The sequence below is a fragment of the Boleophthalmus pectinirostris genome, unplaced genomic scaffold, assembly GCF_026225935.1.
Source record: "Boleophthalmus pectinirostris isolate CB_2022bp ecotype Guang Dong unplaced genomic scaffold, ASM2622593v1 HiC_scaffold_6, whole genome shotgun sequence".
Lineage (NCBI taxonomy): Eukaryota > Metazoa > Chordata > Actinopteri > Gobiiformes > Gobiidae > Boleophthalmus > Boleophthalmus pectinirostris.
The window spans coordinates 34,070,530-34,081,155 of record NW_026571447.1 but is presented as its reverse complement, the minus strand read 5'-3'; the positions used below and the strand labels follow the sequence as shown (position 1 = coordinate 34,081,155).

The 10,626-nt window shown below is 42.1% G+C and overlaps 1 protein-coding gene across 1 annotated transcript in view; it reads left to right on the top strand.

The window, feature by feature from the left end:
• Nucleotides 1–501: 501 nt before the first annotated feature.
• The window catches only part of tsnare1 (T-SNARE Domain Containing 1), a 344,395-nt gene continuing 334,270 nt past the window's right edge, over nucleotides 502–10,626 (top strand). Inside the window, exon 1 of the mRNA XM_055163234.1 lies at nucleotides 502–590. The gene's annotated coding sequence lies outside the window, so the exon portion shown is untranslated. The remainder of the gene's footprint in view (nucleotides 591–10,626) is intronic.

The window sequence follows — 10,626 nt, the reverse complement described above, 5'->3', positions numbered from 1 at the left end:
TATAGTTTTATTTTTATTTTACTGGTTTTATATTATTTTACTAGTTTTATTACTTTAAGACTAGTATTATTTGAGTAATTTACTTTATCATCTTATTGTTGTTATTTTTTATGTATTTGTGCAGCACTTTGGAAACAGTTTGTTTGTGAAATGTGCTATATAAATAAAGTGGATTGGATTGGATGTTACTGTGAGAACTACGACGACACGATATCATGATATTTTGGTTATTGTTACATCCCTAGTAAGTATATGTATAATAGTAAAAATAAATAAATAAATAAATAAATAAAAGTAAAAATAAAGTCAACCTGTACATGTGTAGTATGATAATTTTATACAAAAATAATAATAATAATAAAAAATGTGGCTGTTAAAAGCACTAGTGTCTGCTTTTCGCTGCACAAATCACAACCCTGTAATCCCCTGCACTCCACTTCCCAGGATGCTTTGCGGGGGACTTAGTACATCACGTGACCAGAAGCTGTAGCAGGTGGCGTGGTCATGTGATGTTGTGAGTCGAGTGTGAAGAGGAAGAAGCTGCTCCATCCCTGTGAATCTGTGCTCCATCAGCCTCTGCTACACTAAAGGTAAACACACGGACCCGGCTTCTCCGAGCGCATCTGCAACGCTAGAGCTGCACGGGGGGGAGGGAGAAAGAGAGGATTATGGGAGAAAAAGAGGAGAGAGAGAGAGAGGAGGAGGAGGAGGAGGAGGGGAGGGGGATGGGAGGCCGGCCGGGAGACCTCTCAGGAAGCACAGATATCTGGTTGACAATACAAACGTGCTGATGATGTCGTGGGGTCAGAGATTTAAAAGAGGAAGAGAGAAAGATGGATAGAGAGATAGAGGGATGTGCAGATGAGTGGAGATGAGCTAAAGATTTAAACAGAGCAGCTAAAAGGTGGTCCTCTGGCTCCAGGGGGCGGCTCCTGCTGATTGGCTTCCTGTGGCACGGAGCGCGAGGCTAATTGCATCAATAAGTGATGAATCTGATATCAGCAAACAGAAGCTTTGTTTACTTCAACTGTACCACTGTTTTGTTTTACGACTCGGTATGCGAAGTGTCTGTGTCTGATTATGGACGACACACTGGGAAGAAAAGGACAAAACAAGTGTAAACAAGCACTAAACCAGGTCTAAACTGCAGCTAATTCAGGACAAAACTATGACTAAAAACTAGATCTAATCTAGAACTAATCTAAGACTAAACCAGGTCTAAACTAGAACGAAACTAGGTCTAAACTAGGACTAAACTACATCTAAACTAGGACTAAACTAGGTCTCAACTAGGACTAAACCAGGTCTGAACTACAACTAAACCATGTCTAAACTAGAACTTAACTAGGTCTAAACTAGGACTAAACCAGGTCTAAACTAGGACTAAACTAGGTCTAAACTAGAACTAAACCAGGTCTAATCTAAACTAGGTCTAATCTAGAACTAAACCAGGTCTAATCTAGAACTAAACCAGGTCTAATCTAGGAAGAAATCAGGTCTAAACTAGGACTAAACCAGGTTCTAAACTAGGACTAAAACAAGTCTAAACTACAACTAAACCAGGTCTACTCTTGGACTAAACCAGGTCTAAACTAGAACTAACCAGTCAAAACTAACTAAACCAGGTCAAAACTAGGACTAAACCAGGTCTAATCTAGACTAAACCAGGTCTAAACTAGAAAACCAGGTCAAAAACTAACTAAACTAGGTCTAATCTAAACTAAACAGGTCTAAACTAAACTACAGGTCTAAATCTAATCTAGAACTAGACCAGGTCTAATCTAGAAGAAATCAGGTAAACTAGGACTAAACCAGGTCTAAACAAGAACTAAACCAGGTTCTAAACTAGGCCTAAAACAAGTCTAAACTACAACTAAACCAGGTCTACTCTTGGACTAAACCAGGTCTAAACTAGGTCTAAACTAGATCTAAACTACAAATAAACTACAGCTAATTCAGTTCTAAACTAGGACTAAAAACTTGGACTAATCTAGGACTAAACCAGGACTAAACCAGGTCTAAACTATGATTAAACTAGGTTCAGTGTCATGGAGGATACACAGTGAAGTAAGTCAAACATTTGTCTGTGATTTATTGGGACTATGGACTGGTTGCTGTTGTTGTTGTTACAAGATTAAGGCCCAAGTCTGATATTTTAGCACTCACTTACTGAATCCCATCTTTGCGCAGCCATGTTTGTTTTGATTAGTTTGTGTGCTTCGTTCATTCATTCATTGTTTGTTATATGTTTTGACTGTGGACATGACAATAACTTTATTTGAACCTTTGATACAATAATACGTTGATGTCACAGTTTGATGCATTTGAGAGATTTCAGCCTGTACACATCAGTCTGTGTCGGGATAAAATCAATTTCTTTATTAAAGCCACAGTATGTAAGCCTGATTCATCAGCTGGTTTCACTTTGTGGAAACCCTCTGATCTTGCAGCATTAGGATTTGATGTACGTAATACGCTGGAAAACTCAGTGGTGTCCAAGTAACTGCGGCACAACAGCAAACAAAGCAGAGAGTGAACATGTCTGTCAACGATCATTGTCGTTTTTGCGAGGTGAACTTGCAAATTAAAGGTGCAATAAAAAATGTGAAGTTTGTATTTGACAAAGGAAATCCAGTGGAGGATAGTGCAGGCTGCTATCGCAACTCTGTCTGGTTTAACTCTTCACTGATTGGCTGGTGCACGGTCTACACCTTCTGGGGTTCTTGCAAACTGTCTAGTGCACAGGTGTCAAACATGCGGCCCAGGGGCCAGATCCGGCCCTCCAAGACCTTTAATCTGGCCTTGGCTGATTTCCTACTAAAATATTTTAATTCTATTTTTTATTAAAATATTGTAAATTTTCTGTTGCTTATCATTGCATCTCCAATGTCTCTGTACGTGGCCCCTCCCACCAGAGCAGCACAAATGAAGACTTGTCTCTTTCCAAACGCTCTTAATGGACAATCATTTTGACTTTTACCATGACACCCTCATCAGAAAAATGTCCAACATGAGAAAAGTGGAGCCGAGTGCAGGATTTTCAAGAAAAATTGACTTATTCTATTTCTACAAGTTAATGTTAAACAAGTTCATGTTAAAACATTGTGTTGAAATTGTATTTTTCTTAAAGTTTCAGGTTGTTCATAATATTATAAATATTTTGTAAAAGAAAGAGTTCATCAATTAAAAAAAAGATTTCTGTAATAGATTTGTGTTTCTCTGCACAAATATTTGAACTTATTTTATTTTTGGGGTTTATATGACATGAGTTCTGATCCGGCCCCTTTGGGATTAAAGTTGGTTGGATACGGCCCCCTGACAAAATGAGTTTGACACCCCTGGTCTAGTGTATTCTGATTCTTGACCTAGTCGCTGGAAAATGAATTCAGAAACTAGAAAACAGTAACTTAACTAAACAGCTAAACTTGACTAAAGTATAATTTAAACATAAAAGTTAAACATTTAAACTGTTAAATTAACAAACTAGTTATTCATGGAATACAATAATAAGTCCATTTGTCTGGATTTAACTAACTGTTACTTGTTGGACAAGGGCCCAAGTCTAATTTTAGCTTTCTGAATCCCATCTTTGGAGCATGTTATTAGTTTGTGGCTTTTCATTCATTCATGTTTGTTATATGTTTGACTGTGGAATACAATTACTTTATTTGAAACTAACTTTCATGAAGTATGCATTCAAAGTTTAGGGAAAAAGAAAGGAAACGATAAGTATAAAAATAATTTAAATTTAAATTTTAAAAAAAACAAAAAAGTAATTTAAAAAGGCTCATATTAGTTAAATTATTAATAAAAAGTCAGACGCAACTGGGGGAACTTAAATCAAACTGACCAAAACAAAACAAACCCAACCAGACAAAGAACAGGGGTGTTTAAATACATGAGGGCCAACTAAAACTGCACACAAGAGGGGAGAATTACACTAAATAATTAACTAAAACTACTAACTTAATCAAAGTAATATATAAGTGATAATAAAGTAACCTTAAACAAACTTAGTAAAAGAAACTAAATAGTGCTCCCCATCGGTGTTCGGCGTGGATGGTCTCTGTCAAAGGTCCTCCATCTGACCACTCAGACAAAAAAAAAGAACAAGTTTAAGTAAATAATTCAGACTTATTACTACCAAAAGTTTACATACTGTAACTTTAAACCAGGATTAAATCTCTAAGGAAAACAACATCAGAGAGAGAACATGCAAACTCCACACTGAAAGACTCACAAAGGAATCAAACTCAAGACTCTGTAGCTGTGAGTCGAGATCACTGACCACTGCACCACTGCACTGTTGAACTCTTTTAATTTTACCAGTGGGGAAATGACCATCTCATGTTAATGCCCAATCAGACGTGACCTAAAGCTACTGTCCACTTTTCCACTTTGAGCTGAAGCTGCACCATCATCTGCAGTGAGAGGACGGCGTTCTGGAGTAAAACGGCTCATATCTCCGCAGAGACACTGGGACGTGCAGTGCGGAGTCAGCACCAGTCTATCTCCAGCACATTTTACTGTAGTTTGTCTGGCTCCCGTTCAGAATCACCATCTGCTCCAATATTTGCTCTGATAAATGATCGTACACACACACACACAGAGGCACTTCGCTGGGGTCTGGAGCAGGGCTGAGGTGAAGCAGAGGTGAGCTGCTGCTTGGAGAGTTTTGTACAGTTTTCAAGCTTTAGAAACGTGCACGGGGAATATTACAGGTTGGGACAAAGAACTCGCATCACAAGGAAAACTGAAGATTGTATAGGACCGTCACGATAATTACTCTATAGACTTATGAAAAGCTGGAACTGTATACTTTGGAGCTCAATATTTATCGTGCGTACTTTATTTTTTATTTATTATTTTCTCTTTTTTTTTGCAAAAGTTGTGACATTTGCGTTAATATTAGTGCTGTAGAATTCACTAAGTCACTGGTTCATTTTGCTTTTTATCTGTTGCATCTCAAAATCTTTACATGATACTATTTAAATATGGTTTATTGGGATTATCTTGCTATATTTGATCGTGTCAGTGGCATAAAGTAGTTTCAGTTTTGTCACTTATCACAATATTTATCTGTAGAAATATACTGTATCTTGCTTCAAAATGTGTTACTGTGATTGTTACTTGATTGTATTATTACTTATTTTTAAATTTTATTTTGACTTGTACATATACATTTAGATAATTATGCCTTATTTGACACCTTTTTTTTGCTACTTATTTCGAATTTATTATTACCATTTATTTTTTTTTTTACTCTTTGTTATTATATTAGATTGTGATGTGTGAACTGCTGTGTCCAAATCATTTCCCTTGTGAATCAGTAAAGTTTGTTTAAGTCTAAGGGCGCTGAGGAGAGTGGGCGTGTCCAGGTGGGGTTGTACTTCGCTGCTTGAGGCTGGAGTGGGACGGTACAAGTACATATATGGTGATGGCGTCTGAACCAATCTGTGACCAGCTGTGGCATTTAAAAGGGGTAATATATAACGTCTTTGCCTCGTGACAGGCAGCACAGAGAGGTGTGGGGAAAAGTTATATATGAGTAAAACAGCTCCCGAGCCCCATGATGCAAGTATGCACCGATAGAGGCACCACAATACAGAATTTTGGATGTGCTGTGACAAAACTTTGCACTCCTCTCAGGCACACGCACACCCCTGTACGCCAGTGCACGTGCACACATGTCAACCTTTTTAGTTCGTCACGCCCATACAGCACAAGAACATGTTATGAATGTTAAAGGTTGTATAGAGGATTTTCCAAGGAACGAGAAATCCAGCGACTGTTTGTCCTTTTTCAAATGTTGCGCATGCGTGAAAACCACCTCCCCTCCCCTACAGCTCCTACGTAGAAACGCCTCCTCCCTCCTCCTCCTTACGCCAGAAACAGGTTTGTTTACAGCCGGTGCTGCACATGACTTGTAAACAACTAACTACAGTGTTGGTTAGGCAAGACGGAGAAGTGAGGAGCAGGAGAAGAGGAGAGGGAGCGAGGAGAGGAGAGAGGAGAGAGGAGAGAGGAGCGGAGGAGGAGAGGAGAGAGGAGAGAGGAGAGAGGAGAGAGGAGAGAGGAGAGCGGTGCGCAGAGATTCCGTGCGCAGAGATTCCGTGAGGAGCAGGGGGAAGAGCGGAACGGGCAGCGGGGAGAGGAGCAGGACGGGGTGCAGAGAAGAGTGCGCGGAGATTCAGTGCGAATGAAGCTACTACTACAACACGCAGCAGCAGGCGGACTCTTTCTTTGCACTGAAAATTACGTTTTCAGACATAGGATATCGCATTCGTGTCCTGAAAAACATTTGTCTAACTCTTGGAAATAAAGTACGTTTTCATAATAAGCAGAAGTTTCCTGTCCAGGAGTAATTTGTGGACCAGTGCGTTCAGTCTTTAGACCCTTCGTCTGCTTCAGTCGCGCCATCGCTGGAATGAATCTATAAGAATCACCTTAGTTTGGCTTCGCTGCTTTTCCCCTTGTCTTCTTCTTTCACCTCAAAAACGGACTTTCTTTTGCGGCGAACTGCTCCTGGATTCTTGTCGCCATCGCAACAAACTTTGTGCGAACTGCGAGGAAGATATAGGTCAAAAAAGCCGCTAAGAACTGTTGCGTTGGTGGAGTAAACAGCGTCTGTGCGTCTTGCGTCTGTGGACTGCGTGACAGTCGTACGTAAACCACGTACCGGCGGCGCAGGCAAGTCAGTTACACTAGAAACGTAGGGAGTTTGATTGACAGCCTGTCAGCTCACAGATAACGAGGCAGTGTCGTTATCTATTGGCAAATGTTTAGCCCCACCACGTCCAGAGTTGATGAATTTTTATTCTCTTTTTTTTGGTCATCATAATTACAAGGCTACTGCATCTATAATCTATCATTGACAATTTGAAACAAAAAAAAATCCTCCATACAACCTTTAAGCATCCATCATCCTAATATATTTTCAAATAAAAGAAGTCTTGAGCATGTTGCACATTGTTTTTCAGTGGACTAGTTTGATACTTATTTTTACGATTCGAGCAATTCACTGAACGCTCCACACCACGCCCTCAGTCTGCTCCGCTCCACATGATTGTTTAGAGCTCCACGCCCTACACTAAGATCGGGGGCAAGATCGGGTCCTAAGTTTCTAAGTGACAGGCCTAAAATTGTAGCCATATGAGGAAAATGATCTTGTGATTTGATGTGTTTTAAGCTGTGGTGAACATCAAAGCTACAGCAACAGCAAAAAAATGTCATGAAGTAACTTTCAAAGACGTGATGCCTGAATTGTATGTATAATTTTTAATAAATTGTGTCACGTCTCGTCTTACCCCAAGAGCCTTTAGCCCACAACTGCATGTTTGGATGTTTGGAACCATCTTTGTTTCAGGACACAAGAGTAAAATGCATCAATAATGTGATCCTCGTTGCTCATCTGTATGATCTAGTCACAGATTAGTCCATGCACATTGTGGTTAGTCGGCAACATTCTATAGCTGGTCTTTCTTGTTGTAGATTCTGGCATCTTCTTTTTGTTTTGGTTTATTTTTACAGCCCCGTTTTAGTAAAAGCTAAATTACAAATTATTATCAATCTACTAAACATGTTTTATTGAAGATACTGGCGTCTTTTAGGTTTAGTAAAATTCCTTATCTTGTCCGCAGCGTTCGCATCTTTTCTCTGAGGACACAAGCGATGAAGAGAAAGCAGTTTGAGTCTATAAATAGTCCTCGTTGAAATTGGCAAGATGTTGTAGAGAATATTTGAGCGCTGAGGGATGATGTCAGGAATTGAGGGATCTGCTTTTGAGAATCGAAATTAGACTTGATTTAGACAAACTTTATTGATCGTCGAGGGAAATGACTTGGACGGAGCCGCTCACAAATGTGTGAAATAAAGCTCAAATGTACAGATTGTAAATGTAGGAGTAACATAAATATAAATATAAATATGTACAGGGGGCGGTGGAGTAAAGGATTATGATTCAATGTGTGGTTTTGATGAAGTTGCAAAATTATAAAATGTTTAAACCTTCCCCCGCTCCTCTCTTCCTCTGTACGTCTGCTTCTGTGCCTCCTCCTTTGCCTCTCGAACTCTGTCTCTCTGCCTCTCTCCAACTCTCTCTTCTTCTCTGCTTCTCCCTCTCTGATTTTGTCTCTATCCCTCTCTCTCTCTCTCTCTCTGCCTCTCTCCTTCTCCGTCTCTCCCTCTGTCTCTCCTCTCTCCTCTCTTTCTCTCGTCTCTCTCTCCTCTCCTCTCTCTCTCTCTCTCTCTCTCGTCTCTCTCTCTCTCTGTCTCTCCTCTCTTGTCTCCCTCTTTGTCTCCCTCTCTCCCTCATCCTCTCTGCTTCTCCCTCCCTCTCCCTCTTTTCTCTCCCTCTCTGTCTCCCCCTCCCCTTCTTCTTTGTCTCTCCTTCTCTGATTCTCCCTCTCCCTCGTTGTCTCTCCCTCTCTGTCTCCCCTTCTTTGTCTCTCCCTCCCTGCTTCTCCCTCTCTGTCTCTCTCTCTTTGTCTCTCCCTCTTTTCTCTTCCTTTTTTCTCTCCCTCTTTGTCTCTCTCCTCTCTCCCTCACCCTCTCAGCTTCTCCCCCCCTCTTCTTCTTTGTCTCTCCTTCTCTGATTCTCCCTCCCTCTCCCTAATTGTCTCTTCATCTCTGCCTCTCCCTCCGTCTTCTTCTTTGTCTCTCCCTCTCTATCTCTCCATCTCTCCCTCTGCCTCTTCCTCTCTGCATCTCCCTCTTTGTCTCTCTCTCTCTCACCCTCTCTGCTTCTCCCTTCCTCTCCTTCTTTGCCTCTCCCTCTTTTTTGTCTCTCCCACTCTGCTTTTCCCTCTCTCCCTCGCTGTCTCTTCTTCTCCCTGTCTTTCTCCGCCTCTTTGTCTTTTCCTCTCCCTCTCTGCTTCTTTCTCCCTGTCTCTCCCTCTCTTTCACTCTGCCGCTCCCTCTCTATCTCTCTTTCCATCTCTTCCTCTCTGCATCTTCCTCTTTGTCTCTCCCACTCTGCTTTTCCCTCTCTCCCTCACTGTCTCTTCTTCTCCCTCTCTTTCTCTCGATCTTTGTCTTTTCCTCTCTGTCTCTCCCCCTCTCTACTTTTCCTTGTCTCTCTTTCTGAGTCTCTCCCTCTCTTCTTCTCTGTCTCTCTCCCACCGACTCTTCGTGCTGAGTTTGTCCTGAGCTGTGGTGCTTTGCTCAATGAGGGACTGGAGAAACTGTCAGAAAACTTCTCTTCCTCTCCCACTCAACTTCTCTCCCTCTCTGTCTCTCCTAGTCTGCCTCTCTCTCTCTCTCTCTCTCTCTCTCTCTCTCTCTCTCTCTCTCTCTCTCTCTCTCTCTCTGCTTCTGCCTCTGCCTCTCTCTCCCTCTCACCTTCTCTCCCTCTCTGGCTCCTCTCTGCCTCTCCCTCTCTGTTTCTCTCCCTCTCTCCCTCTCTCTGCTTCTCCTTATCTGTCTCTCTCTACCTCTCCTTTTCTTTCTCTCCCTCTCTCTCTTTGCCTCTCCTTATCTGTCTCTCCCTCTCTACTTCATTCTTTCTCTTTCTCTCTGCCTCTCCTTATCCGTTTCTCCAACTCTGTTTCTCTCCCTCTCTGTCTGTCTCTAACTCTCTCTCTGTCTCTCCTTGTCTGTCTCTCCTTCTCTACCTCCACCTCTCTCTCTCTTTCTCTCTGCCTCTCTTCATCTGTCTGCCCCCCCATCTTCTTATCTGTCTCTCCCTCTCTACCTCTACCTCTCTCTCTCTCTACATCTCCTTATCTGTCTCTCACTCTGTTTCTCTCTCTCTCACTCTCTTCCTCCTTATCTCTCTCTCCTTCTCTACCTCCACCTCTCTCTCTCTCTCTGTCTCTCTGCCTCTCCTTATCTGTCTCTCCCTCTTTACCTCTACCTCTCTCTCTCTCTGTCCTCTTCTCTCTCTCTGCCTCTCCTTATCTCTCTCCCTCTCTGTCTCTCTCTCTCTCCCTCTCTTTATCTGTCTCACCCTCTCTACTTCACTCTTTCTCTTTCTCTCTGCCTCTCCTTATCTGTTTCTCCTCTCTTTCTCTCTCCCCTCTCTCTCTCTCTCTCTCCCCTTGTCTGTCTCTCCTCTCTCTACCTCCACCTCTCTCTCTCTCCTCTCTATCTCCCTCTCTCTCTTCTTTCTCTCTGCCTCTCTTCATCTGTCTGCCCCCCCTATCTTCTTATCTGTCTCTCCCTCTCTACTTCTCTCTCTCTCTCTCTCTCTCCTCTCCTTATCTGTCTCTCTCTCTCTCTCTCTCTCTCTACCTCTCTCTCTCTCTCTCTCTCTCTCCTCTCCTCTCTCTCTCTCTCTCTCTCCCTCTCTGTCTCTCTCTCTTCTCCTCCTCTCTCTTTATCTGTCTCACCCTCTCTACCTCTCTCTTTCTCTCTCTCTCTCTCTCTCTCTCTCTTCTTCTTTCTCTCTCTCTCTCTCTGCCTCTCCTTATCTATCTCTCACTCTGTTTCTCTCTCTCTCGCTCTTCCTCTCCTTATCTGTCTCTCCCTCTCTGCCTCTACCCTTCTCTCTGCCTCTCTCTCTCTCCATCACTCTGCTTTTCTCTCTATGTCTTTCTTCCTCCCCATCTCTGTCTCTCTCTCTCTCTCTGCTTCTCTCTCTTCCTCTTTCTGTCTCTTCCTCTCTCCCTCTTTCTTTCTCTCCGTCTC